This window comes from Vicugna pacos, chromosome 26 (assembly GCF_048564905.1).
Source record: "Vicugna pacos chromosome 26, VicPac4, whole genome shotgun sequence".
NCBI lineage: Eukaryota > Metazoa > Chordata > Mammalia > Artiodactyla > Camelidae > Vicugna > Vicugna pacos.
The window spans coordinates 20014247-20036835 of record NC_133012.1 but is presented as its reverse complement, the minus strand read 5'-3'; the positions used below and the strand labels follow the sequence as shown (position 1 = coordinate 20036835).

The window sequence follows — 22589 nt, the reverse complement described above, 5'->3', positions numbered from 1 at the left end:
AGAGGATTCAGGTCTTTTCTGCATGGCTCTAACTGCCAATGCAATAAAAAATGCAATGAATGCATAAGGGAGGATTGCAGTTGGATTTAAGAGGAGAAAGAAAACCCTACATCAGTTTGGTGCAAAGTCACTGGAACCAGGTAGCAAGTAGCACCAGCTCCTCCCGTCCTTCCATCAGACACCATGAATTTAAATTTCTGAGTCTGCCTCCAAAGTCCACCTAGATTCAGTGAGTCCAGGGACTACAGAAGCCTCCAATACTTGGCAGAGAGTAAATAGTCAACAGATTCATTTAACAAATATTAGTTGAGTGCCTACCATGTTTCAGCACTAAGGCATAGGGAATTATCATAACATTAGTTGGCTTGGATATCAGGCCAATAAGATTAACCACTGGACCATCAGTGGGAACCTCAGAGGTATATATTCAACACGAGCCTGAATTAAAAATCCAACTTATTTTCTACATTTTTTTTTTTTTGGTATTTCTTTGCTTTAAAAGTTAGATCCATATGGGCTATAGCCTTTTACTTTGAGCTCTGGACGTCTGTACATAACTCTCAGTGGAAGGCTCTTCGAGATGTCTGTCAGAGCAGCTCCTGAGTCTCATAATGTTTAAATCTGAACTCATTGTCTTCCCTGCAAAACCGTATGTCAGCTGGTGGCAATCACCCAAATCCGTGCCTGTGAATCACCCACCTTACCTCCTTCTATTCCCTTACTTCCAAGATCTAATCAAGCACCACATCATATCACTTTTACCTTTTAAACACTACTTAAACAATACAATAGTGGTCTCTTCTGTAGACGTTGTACTAAGCGTTCATAGATGGGTATGATTACAGAGATTAAATAACTTGCCTAAGATCACACCCCTAGTTAATGGCAAAGCCACTATTCAAGGTCAAGTCTGTCTGATTCCAAAGACAAGGATTCTTAAACCCTGTGCCTCTAACTTAGCAGTCACTGCCCTAGTATAAGCCTCCCTTCTTCTGTCTTTTTATTGGTTTTTCTGTCTTCAATTGTTTCTTCTTGCTTCCTGTTTACCTTTAGTATATTTTTTAAAGTCAAGTTAATAAAGGTACAATATATTAAAGTTCACTCCCTTAAGTACTTTGATGAATTTTGACCGATGTATGTGGTTGTGTAACCACCACCATAATCAAGTTATAGAATATTTCCATCACCCCAAAAAGCTCTTGACCTTTTAGTCAATCCCCTTCCATGGGTTCCTGACCTTGACAATTACTAACTGATTTTTATTTCTATAGTTTTGCCTTTTAAAGACTATGATATAAATGGAACAATGTAGTATATAACCTTTGAATCTGGATACTTTCACTTAACATAAAGCTTTTGATTTCATCCATGTTGTTGTGGGTATCAATAGTTCAGTCTTTTTATGACTGAGTAGTACTCCTTTGCATGGACGAGTCACTGTTGGTTTATCCATTCACCAGACGAAGGACATTTAAGTTGTTTCCAGTTTGGCTACTATGCATAAAGCCTCTGGAAACATTCCTAGATGGGTCTTTGTATGAATTCATGTCTTCCTTTCTCCTGGTTAAATACATACATGGGAATGGGGTTATGGGTCATAGAGAAAATGTATGTGTGTGCTTCACTTTACGGGACTGTTTTCCAAAGTGGCTACATAATTCTGTATACCAGCCAGCAGTGAATGAGAGTTCTAACGGTTCTGCATCCTTACCAGCACTTAGTATTGCCAGTCTTTTAAATTATCTAAGAAATCTTTGCCTAAGTCAAGCTCACAAAATATTTTTGTGTGCAGAATTGATACTATTTATTTCTTAAATGTTTGGTAAAATTCACCACTGAAGTCATGTGGTTGGGAATTTCCTTTTGTAAAGGTTTTTAATTACAAATCCAATTTCTTTAATTCAATTTGTTTTAATATAAGGCTATCCAGGTTATCTGCTGCTTCTTGAGTGGGCTTTAGGTAGTTTGTGTTTTTCAAGAAATGTCTATACCTAAGTTATCAAACTTATTGACATACAGTTGACCACAGTATTTCCTTATTATCATTTTAATATCTGTAGAGTCTGCAGTAATGGCCCCCTTTCATTCATAATATTGTTCATTTGTGTCTTTGTTGTTGTTCCTCTTTATCAGGCTGGCTAGAGGCTTCTCAATTTTATTACCTTTTTCAAAGAAACAGCTTTTTGTCTTGCCTATTTTCCTGTTTTCTAGGACACTAATATCTGATTTTATTTTTATTGTTTCTTCCTACTGCTTGTTTTGGGTTTAATTTGTTCTTATTTTTTAGCTTTCTTAAGGTTTTCTTTAAGCTTAGGTTAATAATTTGAGAACTTCCTTCCTTTTTAATATAAGCTTTTAATGCCATACATTTCCCAATGAGGTCTGCTTTAACTGTATCTTGATGCATGTGTCATCAATTTTGTTCAAATTATATTTTCTCACTTTCTTTGTAATTCCTTCTTTAGCCATTTAGAAAGATATTAATATTTAAGTATTTGAAATTTTTTCCTTCTAGATGTCTTTCTCTTATTGATTTACAGTTTAATTTCATGTGATCAGAGAACTTACTTTGTATGACTTTCTGCATTCCACACTTTCCTCCTCAAAACTTTACTCTAAATGAAAAATGTCTCTATACATTGCTATGGAGTGATCTCCAGAATACAGTGTGATTAAAGCAAAGTGGAAATACATCTTATACATATTTTTAAATGGGAGAATAAACCACAAATAGATAAACAAAATAATTCCCTATAGGGTGGATTGAGGCAAACAAGAAGAGGTGAAGGGAAGAACCTAGATTTCTCTGAAAATACTTTGTTTTGTAGATTTTACTTTGAATTCATGCTTCTAAAACAAAATCGAATAAAAGAGAAAAAGGAGATAACTCTTAAAATCAAAAACAATAGGATCACAAAAACATACTGATGAGCAAAATGGTTTTTCCACTGTGCTTTGTATTTGCTTATAAAAATAAGCAAATGCTTCATCTGGACCTTCTTAAAAGAAGTGCTGCGGCTGAAGCTGGCAAACTAGTTTCTGTCTGGGATCCAGAGAATAGAGAAGGGAACATGAGCCCTAAATCTTAACGAGGACATTTTGTAATGAGAAATGCCTATTTGCTCGTTCTTCTCCTGAGTAAAATTTTTAAATTTCTATCTTTCATAGAGAAAGTAAATCTAACTGAATCATTCCCCTGCTGAAAACCCCTCAAGGACTCCCCACTGACTACCTGAACAAGCACGACCCCCGACCCCCGACCCCTCAGTGGTATCGGAGATGATTTTGAGCTATCCGTGGATAAACATTTTCTAAATTTTTAATTGTAGTACATTTATTGTAAACTGTATTAGAAAAATAAAACCAGTACAACAAAATTGACTTCAGGGATATTATTGTTCAGGCCAAGATTAAGTAAAAAATGAGCTGATTTAATATTAAACAAATACTATTACAGAGACAACATGGATATGGCAAAAATTTGAAGAGAGTGGAAAACAAGATGTTTTGGAAACAGTGGCCCACGAGATGGAGTTCAAGTTTTTCCACACGGCACACCAGGTGCTTGCCTCTCCAACCTCATGTCTTGCCTTCTTGCCCAGCATTTTATGCTTCAGCAACAAACACCAGATACCACTGGTTTTCCATTCTCCAAACGGTGTCTTGCCTTCCTATGTCCACCTTTTCCTACTCACCTACCCTCTGAATTCCAAATTATCTGTTAAAACAGCTTTCAAGCAGACCATACGTCTGTACTTCTGCTATAACTGCACTCACCCACAATGTATGGGAATGATTTCTTCGTATGTTTCTAGCCCTCAGGACTTTAAGCTCCTAGGACAAGGATATTATTTATCTTTGTATCCCCAGTGGTAGCACAGTGATTATTGACTCAAAAATTTCTTGCATAAAACCTGGAGTTGGCATGGAATATGCTCAGTCATAAAATGGTAATGCTTTTTTTTAACCACTGATTTATTTTTTAATTTTTTATTGTTTTAATTTTTCTGTTTACTTTTTTTATTAATAGACTTTAATTTTTAGAGCAGTTTCAGGTAACAGAATTGAGCAGAAAATACAGAGAGTTTGCATATAGCCCTCCCCAGCCCCACATACATACTCCCCTGCCCTCAGCATCCCTCATCAGTGTGGCATATTTGGTACAATTGATGAAGCAACATGGGCACATTATTATCAACCAAAGTCCATAGTTTACATAAGGGTTCACTCTATGGGTTTTGACAAATGCATAATGACATGGAGCCACCACTATAGTATCATACAGCATTATTTCATTGCCCTAAAAACCCCTTGTGCTCCATGTATTCATTCCTCCCTCCCTCCCTTTCCCCCCAAAAATGGTAGTGCTTTTATTGAAATCTCTTCTACGTGCAGGGCACGGTAATGGACAACTGGAACGAAAGCAGAATAAGAACAAACTGTTCAGGGAGCTTGTAATGATCTCATTTCACCCTCAGAATGATTTGATGGGTTAGGGATTATTCTCTATCTTACAGATGAGAAATTTGAACCTGAGTGGCAGCGATATAGCATAATGGTTAGACGATTGATTTCTGCCATTAAAAAGCCTGCCTTCAGATCCATTTAACAGCTCTGAGTAGGCTGCCCAACCTCTCGAAATCTTGATTTCCAATTCCGTAAAATAGAATAATGATAACAGTATCTATCTCTTAGGGTTGTTCTCAGGATTAAATGAGATAGCGTTGTTAAGGCCACTTCAACAGTGCCTGGCCCAGAGTGTTGATTAAACCTGTGTGTTTATATCACATTTATTAAACCCGTATATACATCACAATAATTATAACATAATAAATAAAAACGACAGTCACACTGCTTCAAGGTCTGCCTCAAAAATAGAAGACATAAATAAATTATATCAGAAAATAATTTAAAAGCAACTTAAATCTTTATCTCATCTTTTCAAAATGTCATAGATTTCTTCTGTAATACACAACAAAATGTCTATATAATAGCCTCCTCCACCAGCATTTATCTGCCCAAAGCCCTACTGATCACAGCATTCAACTACATCCAGTTTTTTTCTCTCCATGTCTCAACCCGTCCCCCCAAAACAAAGCAGACTTTCTCTTCAAACCCCTGCTGTGTCAACGCTTTTACTTTCTGCGCATCTCATCTCATCTGCCAAACCCATCACCTCCTTTCCCCAAGTCACTCTCTACCCTTCCCACTGTAAATCAGTTTTGCTGTGAACCTCAAACTGCTCTAAAATATAAAGTCTGTAGCCTGAAAAAGTCTTCAGAGCCTGCTTGGTGTATGTGCAGCAACACAGCTCTTCAGCATCATTTAGGCAAAAACGACTATATTATTCACCAGAATAACAATAAAATAGTAACAGCTAGATTTTTCTGAGCACTTCTTACATGACAAGCACTGTTCCAAGTACTTCAGATAAACTATCTCATTTAGTCTAGACAAGCCTCCCCCAACCTTAACTTTACTCTGATCTGCTGAGTAAGGCTAAGTTACCAAGATGGCAAAGACAGGCTTACTCTCATTGGTCAGGACCTTATAAATATGTTACTTTTTCTTTCCATGTCTCATTAAATTAACCCCCACAAACCACATACTTAATAATGGAGGAGGTAGCATCTCTCTCTGACTCACAGGCCCACAATCTCTGCAAACTCCGTGAGGATAGAAGACAAAATTATTCAAGGCAGAGCTGTCTCAAACTGTAGCGATGGAGAGCAGGCCAGTGGCTGCCAGAGGTGAGTGTGACTACAAAGACAGAGCACACAGGGCTTTATGTGGCGGTAGAATTGTTCTGTACCCTGATGGTGCTGCTGCTGACGTGAATTTATACGTGTTAAAATTCATAGAGGGGGAGGGCATAGCTCAATTGCTAGAGTGCATGCTTGACATGCACAAGGTCCTGGGTTCAATCCCCAGTACCTCCTCTAAAAATAAATAAATAAACCTAATTACCCCCCCAACCCCCAAAAAAACTGGAAAAAAAATTCATTGAAAGTCCATTTCACAGAATGATGTTTTTTTTAAAAAAAAAGGAAAGCTGCTTCAACACTCAGAAATTTTCTCCTATACATGTGGATAAAACTGAAATTGAATCCAAAATTAAAGAGTGAAATACCTAAGCTGTCTTCCCTCCTCTGGCAGAACCACTTCCAAGGGTCAGCTCTTGGTAAAGCTGTGACTAAACAAAGACTCCTCTTTACCTTCCTCCTCTGTTTCCGAGGGCCTGCCTTCCTCTCCTGCCCAACCCCCACTGCAAACCTGCAAGCAGGGCACCCAGGGGCTCAAGCTGCCCCCCCCCCCCGCCTCCCCCTACTCTCCCCGGCAAATGCACGGGCTCTGCTGTCTGCGACCTCGACCTCCAGGCCCATTGCCCTGGAGCCCCGGCACTGGCGAGCTCCCCCTATTCAACAACTGTTTGCCAAAACTCCTTTCCCTGACTTGAGGTTCTGCTCTCAGCTAACTGCCAGAGCAGAAAGGATCCAATAATCCATCTCACCAAGTGGAGGTGTTCATAAGCAAGAATGATTGAAGGGGTAGAAATACCAGTGGGGAGGAGATGGATCATGGGGAAATCTTGGGCAGGGAAGTTTCACAACATCTTTCAACTCAGTCTTTGTAGATCCTGCCCATTCTGGCCCCAAAATATACACAAGCCTTCTCAGAAAGATGTCCTTCCCTTTTCTTAAAAGTCTTCAGAATAGCGGGGGAGGCTGTATGTGTGTTGGGGGCAGAGGGACCCAGGGGGCAGAACCCTCTGTACTTTCTGCTCAATTTCGCTGTGAATCTAAACTGCTCTAAAAAATAAAGACTATTTTTAAAAAGTCTTCAGAGCGTTCTCAGGATATATGCTGCATTACAACTCTTGAGCATCATCTGGGCAAAACCAACTATATTATTCATTAACAGTGACAGTAACAAATACTATATGTAGTATTTACATATTATTTTTAACAGTTTATCAGTATTATGAAACTACACTTATGAATTATATTTAATAACATAGTTATATTATTATAAATAATGATGGAATAATAAAATAACAGCCAATATTTTTTGAGCACTTATCATAAGACAAGCACTGTTCTGTCTCCCGTGTGTTACCTCATTTAATTCTCTAACAATCCTAACAGGTAGATACTATCGCTATGTCAGGTTTACAGGGAAGGAAATAGAGGCAAAAGAAGTTAAAGTAACTTCCTGTGACAGACGTGGAGAAGTGGCACCCAGATGCCCGGTCACGTTGGTCCCCTTCAGGGAGCAGGACGCTCAGCCGTCTGCTGTCAGCTCCTTCAGGGCCGACCACAGGTGCAGAACACCCTGAGCTGTGGCCCTGCCCTTCCCGGGCAGCACTCACCACGTTTCTGTGCAAGGTCCACGTGAAAAAAGGCCTGGCTATTTCAGCCCAGGGCTGGACACTGGCAGTCCAGAGCTCCCTGCGGGGTCATCTGAGGCTGTGTCAGACCTGCGTTTCACTTTCATCCCTCCCTCCGCCCAGTCCCGCTTCCGCCCTGCCTTCGTAAGTGCTGGTGCTCAATAAACATCCTGCACCCCACACTGTCTCAGCGCGGGCTTCTGGAGGATGGAAGGAACGCAAGGCATTCACCGGGGGTTACACAGCAGCTAAGTGGTGATGCCCTGAGTTAAATCCTGGCAGTCCCATGATCTTAAACACTAAGAAACACTGCTTCCAAATATAAAAACAAACATAGAACACTGATAGCAATTTAGCAATGGCTGAAATTATTACTTGGAATGTTTGAAATTGTCTTTAATTTTTTATACCAGCTTTATTGAGTTATAATTCACATACCATAAAGATTCACCCTTCTCAAGTATACACACAGTTCAGTTTTTAGTACATTCACAAAGCCGTGCAACCATCACCACTACCTAATTCCAGAACATTTCATCACTCCAAAAAGAAAACCTGTACCCTTGAGCAGTCACTCCCCATTTGTCTTCAGTTTTGGTCTTCCTAAACAACACTTAAACTAGTTCATCTGTTTGTGCCAGCTATGAAATGTATCCACCATGATCCAAGGTACAAACTTTCCTAATTTCACTCTAATTTCAAGTACCAAAACCATAAACATGTTCAAATTCTTGTTTGGTAATTTTACTCTTGGGAACTTATTCTTTAAAAAAAAAAATCTCGGGGAGTGGGGAGGGTGTAGCTCAGTGGTAGAGCACATGCTTAGCATGCACAAGATCCTGGGTTCAATCCCCACCTCCATAAAAATAAATAAATAAACCTAATTACCCCCCTCAAAAAAAAATTAAATCTCACTGCTAGGAATTTATTCTTTTTTAAAAAGGGGGGTGGGGTGCTCAGTGCTAAAGTGTGTGCCTTTAGCATGCATGAGGTCCTGGGTTCAATCCCCAGTACCTCCATTAAAAATAAAGAAAATAAATAAACCTAATTACCTCCCCTCCATGCCCCAATATATTTTAAATTACAAAAGATGGGGAAAAAATCGGTTTGCTGTGGCATAGTTTATAGAACTAAAAAAGTGGGAGCAATTTTGTTCATCACTGGGATGGGGTAATTAAATCATGGCACATTAACAAACTGGAATATTATGCATCCATTAAAGACTGAATAGCAACAAGGAAAATGTCTGGGATAACATTAACCATGAAAGCAGAATATAAAATTTCATCTACAGCTATGAAAAATATGTACACATGGATAAGGATCGAAAGGAAATGGAGAAAAATGAAAACAGTTGCTGCGACAGGATGTTGAAACTGAATTATTTTCATTCTTCTAAGTTCCTTTATTATTGTCAAAAAGTTGGTCCTTGCAATGAATAAGAATTGGAGGAAAATATGCATATAATCCACTCTTGCCAGGAAAACTGCTCATTCACAAGGGGAGGTGGTACAGCATACAATTCTTTTTAAGAACAAGGATTTGGGAGTCACACGGATGTGGATTTTAATTCTGGCTCTGACACTTCTGAGATGTGACCTTGGGCAACAATCTAACTTCTGTAAGACTCATTTCCCACAACTATTAACAGGGGAATCATCTGCACTCTAGAGCTGCTGGAATATGCAGTTGAGACAGTCACGCCTGGCACCACTTAGCAAATGGTAGCCACTGCTTCTTTTGGTGCATAGGTAACCGTGGTGGGAGTGATGGTGGGGGTACTGACAGGGCACAGGGGATACAGAACAGAAGGTTTTGTTTATGAAAATATTGCTACACTGAAAAACTTGAATGGCAGTATAATTTCACACTGAATACACAGGCATGGGACTTTCCATTATCTCTATCAATTGATTACTCCAATTCAGACCAAGTGAGCATTGCTTCAGAGGAGAGATGGAGGTGCAGGCATTTTCCCTTCTTAGCTGGAGATACCTAGAAATCTGCATCAACAGGATACTCACTGGTATCCTAGTTGAAAACTTCATCAAAGAAAATCAAGTACTGCTCAATTTGTGTGACTCATTCTATTAATGAATTCAATGCCTACTAACTGTTCTCATGGCTGTAATTGTTGACATCACCATCATTACCAACAAAGAGCCAGTGTGGCGCATTAAGCAAGCCCCACCCAGGTCTTGTCTTTTCTCCTGCTGGGGATGAGCTGTCCTCTCCTCCAAGGCACACAGGACACCAGCCCAGCCTTTCCTGCCCACTCAAGGATCTGTCAGTTCCTCTTCCTTCTGTACCCCTTTGTCCTCCCTCCTCGTCAGTATCTGGTAATTTTTAATTGGATACAACAAACTATGTGTTTTACCTTGAAGGGTGCTGGATATTTTTGTATTCCTGTACGTATTCTTGAGCTTTGTCCCAGGATGTTAAGATACTTGGCAATGATTTGATCTTTTTGAATCTTGCCTTTAAGATGTGTCAGGCAAAAACACAGAGGTGTTCCATCTACAGCTAATTAGTCTCATTACGGAGGCAAAACCTTCTGGGTACCATACCAAATGCCACATGAATCTCGATGTTTTCCACTCTGGGTAGAGAGAAAAGGCACCATTCCCAGTCCACTGGGGGACACTGTTTCTGCTAATCCTTTCAGAGAGACTATATGCTGATGAGTATTCAGCTAAATAATCAAGGGGGACCCTCTGCAGATCTTTGAAATTCTCTCTGTGCAGCTCTCTTCTCTCCCGTACTCTGTCCTGTGACCTCTAGCCACCTTCATCTCCCTAGATTCCCAGCGCCATCTCCTCAACTCAGGGAGTCTACCAGGCTCTGTCCCCGTCCCTGTGCTGAGGCCTGAAAACACTCTCCAGGCAGAGAAAGCTGCAGCGGTCCCGTGGCTCACTCATTTGTTTCTTGCCTCGCAGGGATCACTCTCTTGCTGCCTGTTGCCCCAAATCTTTCAAGCTGCTCTTTCATACATTTTGTCCATTTTTAAGCTGTTTCATGCAAGAAAGTAAATACGGTCCCTGTTACTCCATCTGGGCTAGAAGTGGGTCTCCCTTCTTGCTTTTTTTGTCATGAAAATGTCTGTAAGTAAAACAAATTAAGAGAGAAAAAAAAAAAGGAAAGAAAAAGAGATTCCTTGAAAGAGCCTTCCATTTCCACTTCAGTCCTTCCCATTCTTTATCAAACTCACTCCAATCTTTTGTCCCCAACATTGCTAAAATCATATTCTCCAGTGACCTCCAATGCGCAATCCTCAGTCCTCACTTTACTCACACTCGTGGCCTCTGACACAGTTAATCACTTCCTCTACCTTGAAACATCTGCTTTCCTTTCACATCCAAAATACCACACACACACTGTCCTGGTTCTGCATCTATCTGCATCTCTTTATTGGACCATCTTCTTTTTTCCAGCTTCTCAAAGTTAGGGTACCCCCACAATCCATCTTCAGAACTCTTCTCTATTCACACTCCTTCCTTCAGTCACTTCAGTCCCAAAACGTTGAATACCATCTGTACACTTATTTGTATTTCAGCTCTGATCTCTTCCAGAACTATACATACAGAAGTTTTTACTTGACATTTCCATAACGATTTCTAATGGGCATCTCAAACATAACATGTCCAAAAGCAAAGTCTTGATTCTTGTCCTCCAATCTGCTCTCTTTCCTCAAGGTTCCCCATCTCAGTAAATGGCTACAGTGTTCACTCAGTTGCCTACATCAAAACCTTTAACCTCCCCTAGGTCCTCTTCTTCCCTCGCACCACAATCCATCTGTAAGCCCAGGGAGTCATATCTTCAAACTCTAACCACTTCCCACCAATTCTATAGCTAATACCCTGTTCAAGGCAGTATTAGTCCTTCACCCGGACTACTAACAGTAGCCTCTTAACTGGTTTCTCTACAATACATTCTCCACCTAATAGCCATAGTGTTACTTTTAAAACACAAATCATCCTAGTTGGCTTTTTACCGAAATTGATGAAGTGATCCTAAAATTTCACGTGGAATTTCAAAAGACTGGAAATAGCCAAGGCAATCTTGAAAAAGAACAAAATTGGAAGGCCCAGCTTCCCAATTTCAAAACATACTAAAAAGCTACAGTTTTCAAGCTGTGTCTCACTGACATAAGGATAACACATAGCTCAGTGGAACAGAATAGGAATTCAGAAATAAATCTACGTATCAATGGTCAACTGACAAGGGTGCTAAGATAATTCGATGGGTGAAATAGTCTTTTAAATAAATGATGCTGGGACAATTGGATATCTACATGCAAAAGAATGTATTTGGACCTTACCTCACATTAGTTACAAAAATTAACTTAAGATGGATCAAAGATCTAAATATAAGAGCTAAAACTATAAAACTCTTAGAAAGAAATATAGATATAAATTTTCATGCCCTTGGGTTAGACAATGGTTTCTTGGATAGGCTATCAAAAGTATAAGCAATCAAAGAGAAAATAAACTGGACTTAAAATTTAAAACTTTTTTGCTAGCAAGGCAGTGAAAAGACAATTTACAGAATAGGGGAAAAAATCTGCAGATTATGTATCTGGTAACGGTCTACTATTAAGACTATAAAGAACTAAACTCAACAATAAAAAGACATAATACAATTTAAAAATGGGCAAAGCATTTGAAGAGACATTTCCCCAAAGAAGATATACTAATGACCAATAAGCACATGAAAAGATGTTCAACTCATTCTTCATAGTTATGAGGGAAATGCAAATCAAACCACAGTAAGAGACCACTTAACACACACTAAACAATAATCAGAAGACATAAAATAGGGGATGGGAAGGGACAGAGTAGGATTTCAAAATTTGTAGATACTGACAGGCATATGCAGAATAGATAAACAAGATTATACTGTAAGCACAGGGAAATATATACAAGACTTTGTGGAGCTCACAGCGAAAAAAAATGTGACAATGAATATATGTATGTTCATGTATAACTGAAAAATTGTGCTCTACACTGGAATTTGACACAACATTGTCAAATGACTATAACTCAATAAAAAAAATGTTAAAAAAATAAAAGTAAAGGAGATCAAATGTTAAAATTAATGGTGGTATTCGTACATGAGTATACGGCACATTGAAAGGTTACTTTTCGATATCATAAAAAAAGTACAAGTGTAAGTTCTTACAGACTCATCTCAAACAAAACTCCAGGTGCTTCACAACTACCATTTTTTAAAAGACGGACAGCCTAAGGCTAATATTTAAATAAACCCAGATGACAAGTGTATCTTCTTAAAATAACCATAATAAAGTTTTTACTGTCTTAAAAAAAAAGACATAAAATAGTAAGTTTTGGTGAGGATGTGGAGAAATTGAAACCCTCATACAATGCTGGTACAGCTGCTATAGAATACAGCCTGGCAGTTCCTCAAAAGCTTAAGTGTGGAGTCATCACATCATCTAACAATTCCACTCCTAGTTACATATCCAGGAGAAATGAAAGCACAGCCACACAAAAGCTTACACCCAAATGCTCGTAGCAGTTTCATTCACAACAGCCAAAAACTGGAAACAACCCAAATATCCATCAATGGATAAATAAACAAAATGTGCTATATTCATATAATATTATTCAGTTATAAAAAGGAATAAAATACTGATACAGGCTACAACATGGTTGAACCTTGAAAACATTATGCTATGTGAAAGAAGCCAGACATAAAATGCCCCATGTTACATGATTTCTTTATATGAAATGTCCAGAATCACTGTAATCAATCAGTGCAAATCCATGGAGACAGGAAGGAGACTGAAAAGGTAAGGGGAGCAACACACATGGGAGGAAGCAAGAGAAAAAGACATCTGATAAAAATCTGGCAAGACAAAGCACAGGATCCTCCATGGAGGCTGAGACAGTGAGTTAGGTGAGAACAAGAACTCAGAGCCAGAGTGTCCCTGGAAAGTGGCAGGAACTGTGGCAATTCAATCCCAATTTTACTCAAAAAGTGACCACAACTGTCATATCTCAGGAATGAAAAGAGCAAGGTATAAACAGAAACTCAGTCATCCTCCTTTCTGCCTTTTAAGAAATTGATGGGAATAAATCATCAAGGTCTCCTCCTTGAAAAAAACTCACAACTTGATGTGAATGGCACCTCCTGGGGTTGTTCAGTGAAATGCCTGAGGCTGTGAAACAAGGTTAACAGCAGAAGGTGAGGCCCTATCTCTGTTACATGCTTTCAATATCAGAAAGGATGCAGACTTAGACATCCTACCACTAAAACAAAACAAAGTGTCGAGTCCTACCCAATGGTATCCCAGGTTATTCCTACTAGAAAAGGATTTGCCAAGATATTCTAATGCTTTGGACAGAACATCAATCAGTCTTAATTTGACATTGAATTAAACTGACATTCAATTACCCTTAATGTGAACACAATAAATGTGAAAGCACTGTTTTGATTCTTTATTATGAACAAGTCTAAAACAAACACAAAGGTAAGCAAGGAGGAATTCCACTTAAGTCAGTGGGCTTTTTTTTTCCACTTGGGAAACAGAGCACAGAACAGTGATCCTTTTTTGATCTACCCCTAACATTTAGACACGAAATTACCTTCTAATATTGAAGGAAGGTCAGGGTGACCACTGTTCCCCACCGAAGTCGAGACTTCCAAAATTGGATGACACTGAAAAAAAAATCTTACTCCAAATTCTACAATCCTCCCTATGTGAAGAAATGGCCTTGGGTCAAAAAAAGAACTGCTGAAAGAATCTATCATTCTTAAACACAGCTCTCCCTCCTGTTTATTTCTTAGAACCACAGTGCAAACCAGAAATCCAGAAGCAAAAACATAGCTCAGAATGCTGCAGCCAATTATCTATTTTTTCACAATATGCCTGCTCCTTAAACAAACACAAAACATTATAACTAGCTGTAGTCAGAGACTACAGGAAGCAGAAAGACAGAAGAAAAACCTCAAACATCTAGCCTTCATCTTTTTTTTCTGTGTGAAATCTACTTGGCTTCATGACTGTAAATGTATCCTCGCAAGCAGTTAAAATCAGGCATGATGTCACAGAATGACCAGCGCCACACTATCTTTTTCAAAATCAGTATTTTTCTGATAAACACACGACCCACATGCCGTAAAAACGATGGTTTCATCGAAGGGGACCAAAACTCGCAATTCTGTTTGTATCAGCAGGTAAGCAACAAGACAGGTACCGGGTTCAATGCAAGTGTCTAAGCCTCTGGATTGTTTTAAAAACGCCTGTTAGCTGTATGCAGTAATAATTACGGTGGATTTGGGTCAGGGTATATATAAAACTTTTTTTGGAATCTAACATCCCTCTTGTTGCCCAAAGCAACAACCTCAGGAGAAAACAAAAGAATCCTGGGGAGCAGAACATTAGCAGCCAAAACGTAGTTTTCTCTCATGTATCAGTAGGAAGCCAATGAATGGGGCGTCTGACCTGGAACCAATGAGCCCTGCAGTTAAAATGGCAGCTGGGGGCAAGCTGAAGGGTTTGGTGTCAATTAATTAGTTTTTTGGGCTGCATACACCTAAAGATGTCCATTCTGTTCTGAAACATAATCAAAGGACCCTGACTAAAGTGAACTATGCCCCTAACTGTCTGCAGGGCCCAAACTTGTGTACTAACTTCACTTCAGACCAACCTCCCAGGCCCTTTGTCCTTTAAATTTCTAACAATTTTACTTTTAGTCTACTGTAATCTCTCACTAATGTTGCCTCTTTGATATTGAGTACTAGTGATGATGATGGCAACAGCTATCTCTTACATGCTCATCCTGGGGCATGTCCCAGGCCAACTCTGTTATTACATCAATTCTTCATTATTGGAACGACCCTGTGTACTAAGTAGTATTATTCCCAGTTTACAGATGAAGAAACTGAGACCCAGAGACATTAGGTAACCTGTCCAAAGTCACACCGCTAAGTAACAGGCAAAGGGAATGCACATCCTGACCTGTCTATGCTGCAGCTTCATTACTTCTTCCACCTCCCAGACATCAAACTCTGAAATTCTTCCTTTTTTCCCCACGATCCACTATCCTTCTACACTTCAAGAAAGTCTGTTCAGGAATACTTCAGGATGGAACCTTCCATTTACTCCACAAATGTTTACCAAGTCCCCACCTTCCTAATTCCTTCAGTCATTCACAAAGATTTACTGAGAGCCTGTTGTGTGTTAGGTACTGTTCCAGGCGCTGAGGACACATCCGGGGACAACACACACACAGATCCCTGCCCTGACGTGCTTCCACTCTACAAGGGGCAGAAAGACAGCAAACACAGGAAATAAGAACTAGAGTGATGGCTCAAAGATCACAGGTGCTAAAGGAAATGCAAGAAAAGAGAAGGAGCTTAGGGGATGTAAGACTATGTGTGCAGAACTGCAATTTTAAATGTTATAAAAACCTAACATTGAGCAAAGGCCCTCTAGGACATGATGGTCAGTTTCACGTGTCAACTTGGCTGGGCTACAGAGTACGGAGTTTTTTCATCAACCCCTAAGCTAGCTGTTGCTGTGGAGCTATCTCGCTGCTGTCTTTAACATCTACAAGCTGTACAGGAGACTCCCCTCGAACGTGGGCAGTTTTTAAGTAAATCAACCTGGTTGTCTGCGGGTTAAACGAAGGCCTTTGCTAGAGTTTATCTGTATGAAAACATTCTATTGACTAATAATAGGAGCAAAGATTCAGGTGAAAAACAATCAATCCAATCACTTGAAAGGCCTTAAAACCAAAACTGAGGTTTCCCCGAGACAGAAGTTCTGCCTCAAGCCTGTAACATCAGCTCCCACCCACGTTTCCAACCTGTCCTACAGATTTCAGACTTGCCAGCCCCTACAATTACAGAAGCCAATTCACTGAAATAAATCTTTAAGTGTATCTTCTATTTGTGTGTGTGCTACCATAGGCACATATTTGTACGTGTCTACTGGACACATGTAGTACATATGCATATATGTACGGTATGTATGCATGATGTATGCTTGCTAAAATACACATATATGGTGTGTGTGTATGTGTACAATATGCACGTATGTGTATGTACACTAAGACATATATTCGTGTGTATATACACACAACCCCCCCACCAGCTGCTTCTCTGGAGAATCCTGGCTGATACATGGGGTAAGAGTGTTCCAAGCAGAGGGGACATAAGAGCAAAGGCACCATATGCTGGACACCGCCAGGCATCAGGCAGACAGCTGTGAACATACAGATGTGCCTCCTACCTTCCTTAAGCTTAGTGAAAAGACAGACATACTGCCAATTGACCAACCCGTCTTCTCCCAGAATCTCAGGCCCTTCCCAGATTCATCTGCTTTACTCTTCAGCCTTGACCCCACCATTAATGGTTTCAACTCCTCTTTTAACTGGCATTCCTAGTTGCCCTGCCCTTTCATTACCTCGCCTCATGACTATCATTACCAACTCATTTTGGGTAAGTATGGAATTTAGGAACTGTGTTGATATACTTCACTTTAAATTGCCTTCTCAAAAACTGTCATGTGGGGAGGAAAGGTAAAATCACCCTTCTTTTACAGATGAGGAAACTGAGATCCACAGAGGTAAACTAACCTGTATGAAATGATGGCCTTAATAAATAGCAGATCTGGGTCTCATCCCACCACCCATCTTTCTCCTCAGCAATAACACATTTTTTGAAAAAGCAGTTTGTGGTCACCTGTAATTAACTGTTCACCTCGCGCCCACCATTCACTCTTCAACTCATGTCCCTCTGACATTCCCCTTAATCCTGAACTAGAACGTTTCCACTTACAACGGTGTGGGGTAAGGATTGCAGTTTCCCATGTGTGACACTTATTAAGCATGTCATATTACATATCTTAATCACATATATGAAAGGTGTCAGTCAAGCGGTGCGTTAGGAGACTCCTTACTTCCCCTTAAACACAGGCATTCCTCCCGGGTTCTCTCTTCACAGCACATTAACAATTACGAGTTGAAAGATCATAAAAACAGGAATCCCAGGCCCAAATGAAACAAAGATCGAAACTATAACTGGGAACAACCTTTCAAGAAGCGCGCCTGGATTTCCAGGAGAAAATATCTCTGACTTGCAGCCTCCTCTAGTCGTCTAATTTCCCGCGAAATGGCCTGCGAAGATATAAAGAGAAAAAAAAAAAAATCCACCACTCCATGAAAACCCAGGATTGTCAGCCACCCTCACACCCCGGGAGGGACTTCGGACAACTCCACGAACAAGTGGGCTGCCAGGGCGAGAGCAAGCCGTGACCCCCTGTGCAGGGCCCGTCTGAGTGACCTCGCTCCCGGTTCAGAAAAGCCAAGCCCGTGCGCACCAGAAATCTCTGCTGCAGACCTGCAGCTTTTTGTGTGACAGAAAAAAAAAATTAATAAAACGACTCCCAACAGCTTCCCAAGCCACCCACAAACTCCTCCCACCTTTAACTTCTCTTGGACTCGTCGAGCCACTGTTACTCAGGAAACGCCCCGGCAGGAAGTAAAGCGGCTAGGGCGGCAGCACGGTGCATCCTGGGAATTGTAGTCCATGCTTAGAGTGCGCAGGCGCGGGGATGGAGGCGGGGCGCCAGGGAGCAGAGCCCCACGGGGATTGTAGTTTCTCCTGAATTACGTGTACTAAGAGTGTCAGAAGGTCAAAGGGTGCAGTTAGGAGAGGTCAGACGGCTAGAGTGCTCTCAGTGAATCCCTGTGGGACAGGAAGACTTGGTTTGGGAACTGTGCGTGTCGTCTTCCGTTCGACAGTAGATCTGAGATGGATTGAGATAGCCCTCATGTGGACTGAGTGGGGCTAAGGACAAGGCACAGAATCTGCAAACAGGATTATGGAACTGTGAGAAAATACCGTAGAATGAAGGAAAAGAAGCCATCCCAAAGATTCAGAGAAAGAACAGACATCAATACATCTCATCAATCATAAGATTTTTGAGAAATTTTTGCCTCTTCGAAAAGAGTACCAAAAACATTTTGTGTATGACATGCAGACTAATGAAAATATGTCTCAGTCTGGAAGAATATGCAACAAAATGTTAAGATTCTTTTTTTTTTTTTCAATGAGGAATGACTTTTTTTACACTTTATTTTCTGAATTGTTTACCAGGGCTATGTATTCCTTTTTCGTATAAAATACTTCAAATATGAAGAAAAGTATATAGCACAAGTTTTAAACATCCTGGCTACCACAAAGCTTTGCCATACTTTAGGTCCTTCCTTCCTTCCTCCTTTTCCCCTACCCAACCTTTTTCTTTCTCTTCATTCTAAAAGTAAAAAATTACAGAGGTGAAAAAACTCTACGAATAGAGATAGCTCATGTAGTTCTTTCTCTTCTGCAGAGAAATACACACACATACATATACATTCTGAAGGGCTTTTATGTATATGTGTATATATTTACATACGTATGTGTATTGTATGTATTTCAGAAAATGGTGTCATACATACCGTATGAATCGTTAAATAATTTGCTCTTCTCACTGCCCTTCATCCTTTTCTTTTAGATTTATCAAAAAACATAATACATATATAGTTCTAATTCATTCTTTTGGGACTGCGGTGGTAACTAGGCTTGTTTGTCTTTAGAGGCAGTCCTGGGAATTGAACGCAGGACTTTGTGTGTGCTAAGCATGCACTCTATCACTTGAGCTATACCCTCACCTTTGATTCATTCAGTTTAACTTCTATATGCTATTGCATTGTACGACAATGACACAATTTAATTATCTAATCTGATAAGGGATTCTTACTCTGTTCCAAATATTTTGTTCTTGTAAACAATATTATTATGCAAATTGCCAGCCCCTGAGAATATATGTATTTTCAGCTTCACCAGATGCTGCCAAAATGCTCTACAAAGTGGTTGAACCTCTTTTCATTCTTTTCACCAAAATAGATTGTGAATTCTCTAAGATCCACATTTTTGCTATAACTGAGTGTTGTCACAACTTCTTTATTGTTAGCTTGATAGACTTAAAATAGTATCTGATTATTATTTTAATTTAGATATACTTGATTTCTGTCAATTTCTAAATTTTGAAAATGGGACTTTAATTTATTTTCTCCTTTTGTTCGTCATGTTTGGTAATTTTCTGCAAGAAACACATATTGTTTGTGTTGGAAAATAATTTATTTTAGATTTACATTGCGTTTAGATAATGATATCTTTCTCTATATTCTAAGTTTTCCATAATACTTTATATTATTTCTTTATTTCAATTATTTTAAAGTTTATTACACTACTTCTCAATACCTTTCTTTATGTATGCCAGGGACTAAGCGACATTTCCCTGATAGTGTAGAGAACACCATATTTCTAATGAGTTCTGCGTAAGGCTGCTTTAGGTTTTTAGCTATGATGGCAACAAACACAGAGTATTGTGTACTGTGTACTCTGTACTCAGACTATGTGTATATATTGAACCTATAGGCCACAGAAACCGCCTGGTCTTTTTCTGCTGAATAGCTTCTCACCAGAAACTAGCTTTTCCTACTTTGGCTTACTTTCAGCATTTCTAATGATCTCTTATTTTGTTGTCTTTTTCCTTGCCCATTTACATCTAAACCAGTTCATTCTTCCTCTGATTTTTTTTTTTTCAGGCATTGACTTTGTGTTTTGCTGTTATACAAGCAACAAGATTAGAGTTGGAACTACTGAGTAAGGTTCATCAGTAGTTAGCAAAGCTAACCTTTTTCACCCCCAAAATATTCCCTCATGCTCCTTTGTAGACAGCTGCTCTAACCTGAAGCCCTGGGAACGACTTACAGTTTTTCTGTTCCTGCAGTTTTGCTTTTTTTTTTTTTTTTTTTTGAGATTATGATTGTGTTTGCCTGCTCTGGTTGCTATAACAAAATATCACAGACCAGGTAGCTTAAACAATAGATATTTATTTCTCATGGTTCTGGGGCCTGAGAAGTCCAAGATCAAGGTGCCAGCTGACTTGGTTCCTGGTGGGAGCCTGCTTCATGGCTTACAGACATCTGCCTTCTCAGTGGGAGGGTTCTGGTCTCTCTCTGTTATAAGGACACTAATCCCATCACAGGGGCTCCACCTTCATGACCTCATCTAACTTCCTCCCAAAGTCCCCACTGCCAAATACCATCGCATTTGGGGTTAAGGTTTCAACGTAAGTTTGGGGATGGAGGATACAAACCTTCCATTCACAACAGTGGTGAACAGAATCACATATCACGTAGCTTTTTGAGCCTTGGTAAAATGCATTTGAGATTGAGGGATTTCATTGTGTGTATCAGGAGATTTTTTTATAGCCCAATAATATCCTGATACACAGATGTTCTGCACTTTGTTCATGTATTCATCAGCTGAAGGAAATTTGGGATTGTTCCCAATTTGAGGCAAATATACATGAAGCTGCTATAACCGTTTGCATACAGGTTTTCAGGTGAAGATTAGCTTTTATCTCTCTTGGGTACATACATAAGAGTGGGTTTGCTATGTCATATTTTAAAGCAAATGCTTAAGTTGATAAGAAATTGCCAGACTGTTAAGATGGATCAGTAAGCCCTCTCCCACGTGTCCTATAACAATACTAATGAAAGTTCACAGTGATTTTGTTTTAATCTTCCTGTGAACTTTCATTGTTATTGTTACGGGACATTGGGGAGATGGCTTACTGATCCCTCTTAAAGCCGAAATCAAATTTTTGCTTCTTTTTGTTTCCACATTTCTGCAGGCTTGCCCCATTTGTCCAAGTTGTCCCATTACCCTGTGTTCCTCTGTCTAACTGACCCCATTCATAGAAACCAGTCATCCAAGCCAATAATCCAGGAGACGTTCTACGCTTCTCTCCTTCACAATTCACATACATTAAGTTCTATAAATTCCACTCTTTAAATAGGCCTCGATACTCTCCCTTCCTTTTCATTTTCCCACTGTTATTGCCTGAGCTCAGAACCTTGCCTTTATTACTGCACTAGCCCATTTACTGGCTTCTCTGCTTCCTACCATCTCAAATGCTCAGCAGCATCCTTCCCCAGCTGTGTCTCTAAGCTGCCTGCTTCGTCAACTACCTCTTCTACTGTTCCTGCCTCATTCGCTATGTCTCAGTTGCACTAAACTACTAGCAATTCTTTGGACAAATTGTGTTGTACATCATGTGACATGTTCCATGTCACTGTGCTCACTGCCCACTCGCCCTGTATGCCCCCCTCCCACCGCCCCCCCCCCTCCCATTCAGCCATTCCACTGTCAACAGATAAATTCTTTCCTTCATGACTTCCTGGGGACTTGAATTTCCTTCTTCTGTGCTCCCATAAAATTGTATTTAATTTAAATATTTATATGTTTTTTATCTTTGTTAGCCTACTGTTTCAATCAATGCCTGAATTCCAGTGCCTGGAATTTTTGTTATAAAACAATGTTCAACGTTGTGCTTTGGTTTGGAAAACTATTAAAAGTACATTAATTCTTGTATAAGTTGTTCCATTACTCACAAAGAATAAGATAACCAATCACGGCATGCATCTCAAAAACCAAAAATTGTTCTCAGTTTTCTAACTTTTACAAAGATAGAAGAAGACAATATATTTGGTGTCACCATTTACACCTTAAGAGAAAAGTATTGATCATGTATGTCATAAGCTGATACAAATTTCTTACAAAAACATGTTTCACAACTCTAAACAATTCCCTTAAGTTTGGAGGCTGAAGATTACACTGCAGATGTAAACATCTTAATAAACTTTCAAAAGAAGATCTTTATTTCTTTACATTAAATAGAAAGATACCACAAGAAAGAGACAACTACTCAAACAAAACATAGAAAAATTAGTTTTATTGAGACTAATGAAACGTCTCCTGCCACCAGAAAATGAGGAATGGATTCTGGTGAGATGGCCACCTGCGAATTTGAACCTCCAATCAAGGAATATATAGTTGGAGCTAAGACATAAGTTATAAACCAGAGAATCTGGATGTAACCTAGAAAATACAGAGAAGAGAAAGTTGGAAGTTTTTGCAATCTAAATGTAAAGCAACAAATCTGAAGTCCACTTAGAACCTCTGGCTTGTGGTTTTCATTTCTTTATTTCTTCAATTATTTACCCTATCAGTGGAAGGGTGAACTGGGATGATCTTCAAGGAAAATTGTCATATTATTTTTTTTTTGGAAAATTGTCATATTAAAATGATAAATGCTCTTCAATTCGGATATTCAGCTTCTTGC

General features: G+C 39.5%; 1 long non-coding RNA gene across 2 annotated transcripts in view; it reads right to left on the bottom strand.

The window, feature by feature from the left end:
- The window catches only part of LOC116285690 (uncharacterized), a 30816-nt gene extending 12935 nt beyond the window's left edge, over window positions 1-17881 (bottom strand). For both annotated transcript variants that reach the window (XR_012064512.1, XR_004195366.2), the window contains exons 1-2: window positions 17836-17881; window positions 17445-17529 (exon numbers count right to left, since the gene is read on the bottom strand). This is a non-coding gene — a long non-coding RNA (uncharacterized lncRNA). The remainder of the gene's footprint in view (window positions 1-17444; window positions 17530-17835) is intronic.
- Window positions 17882-22589: the final 4708 nt, after the last annotated feature.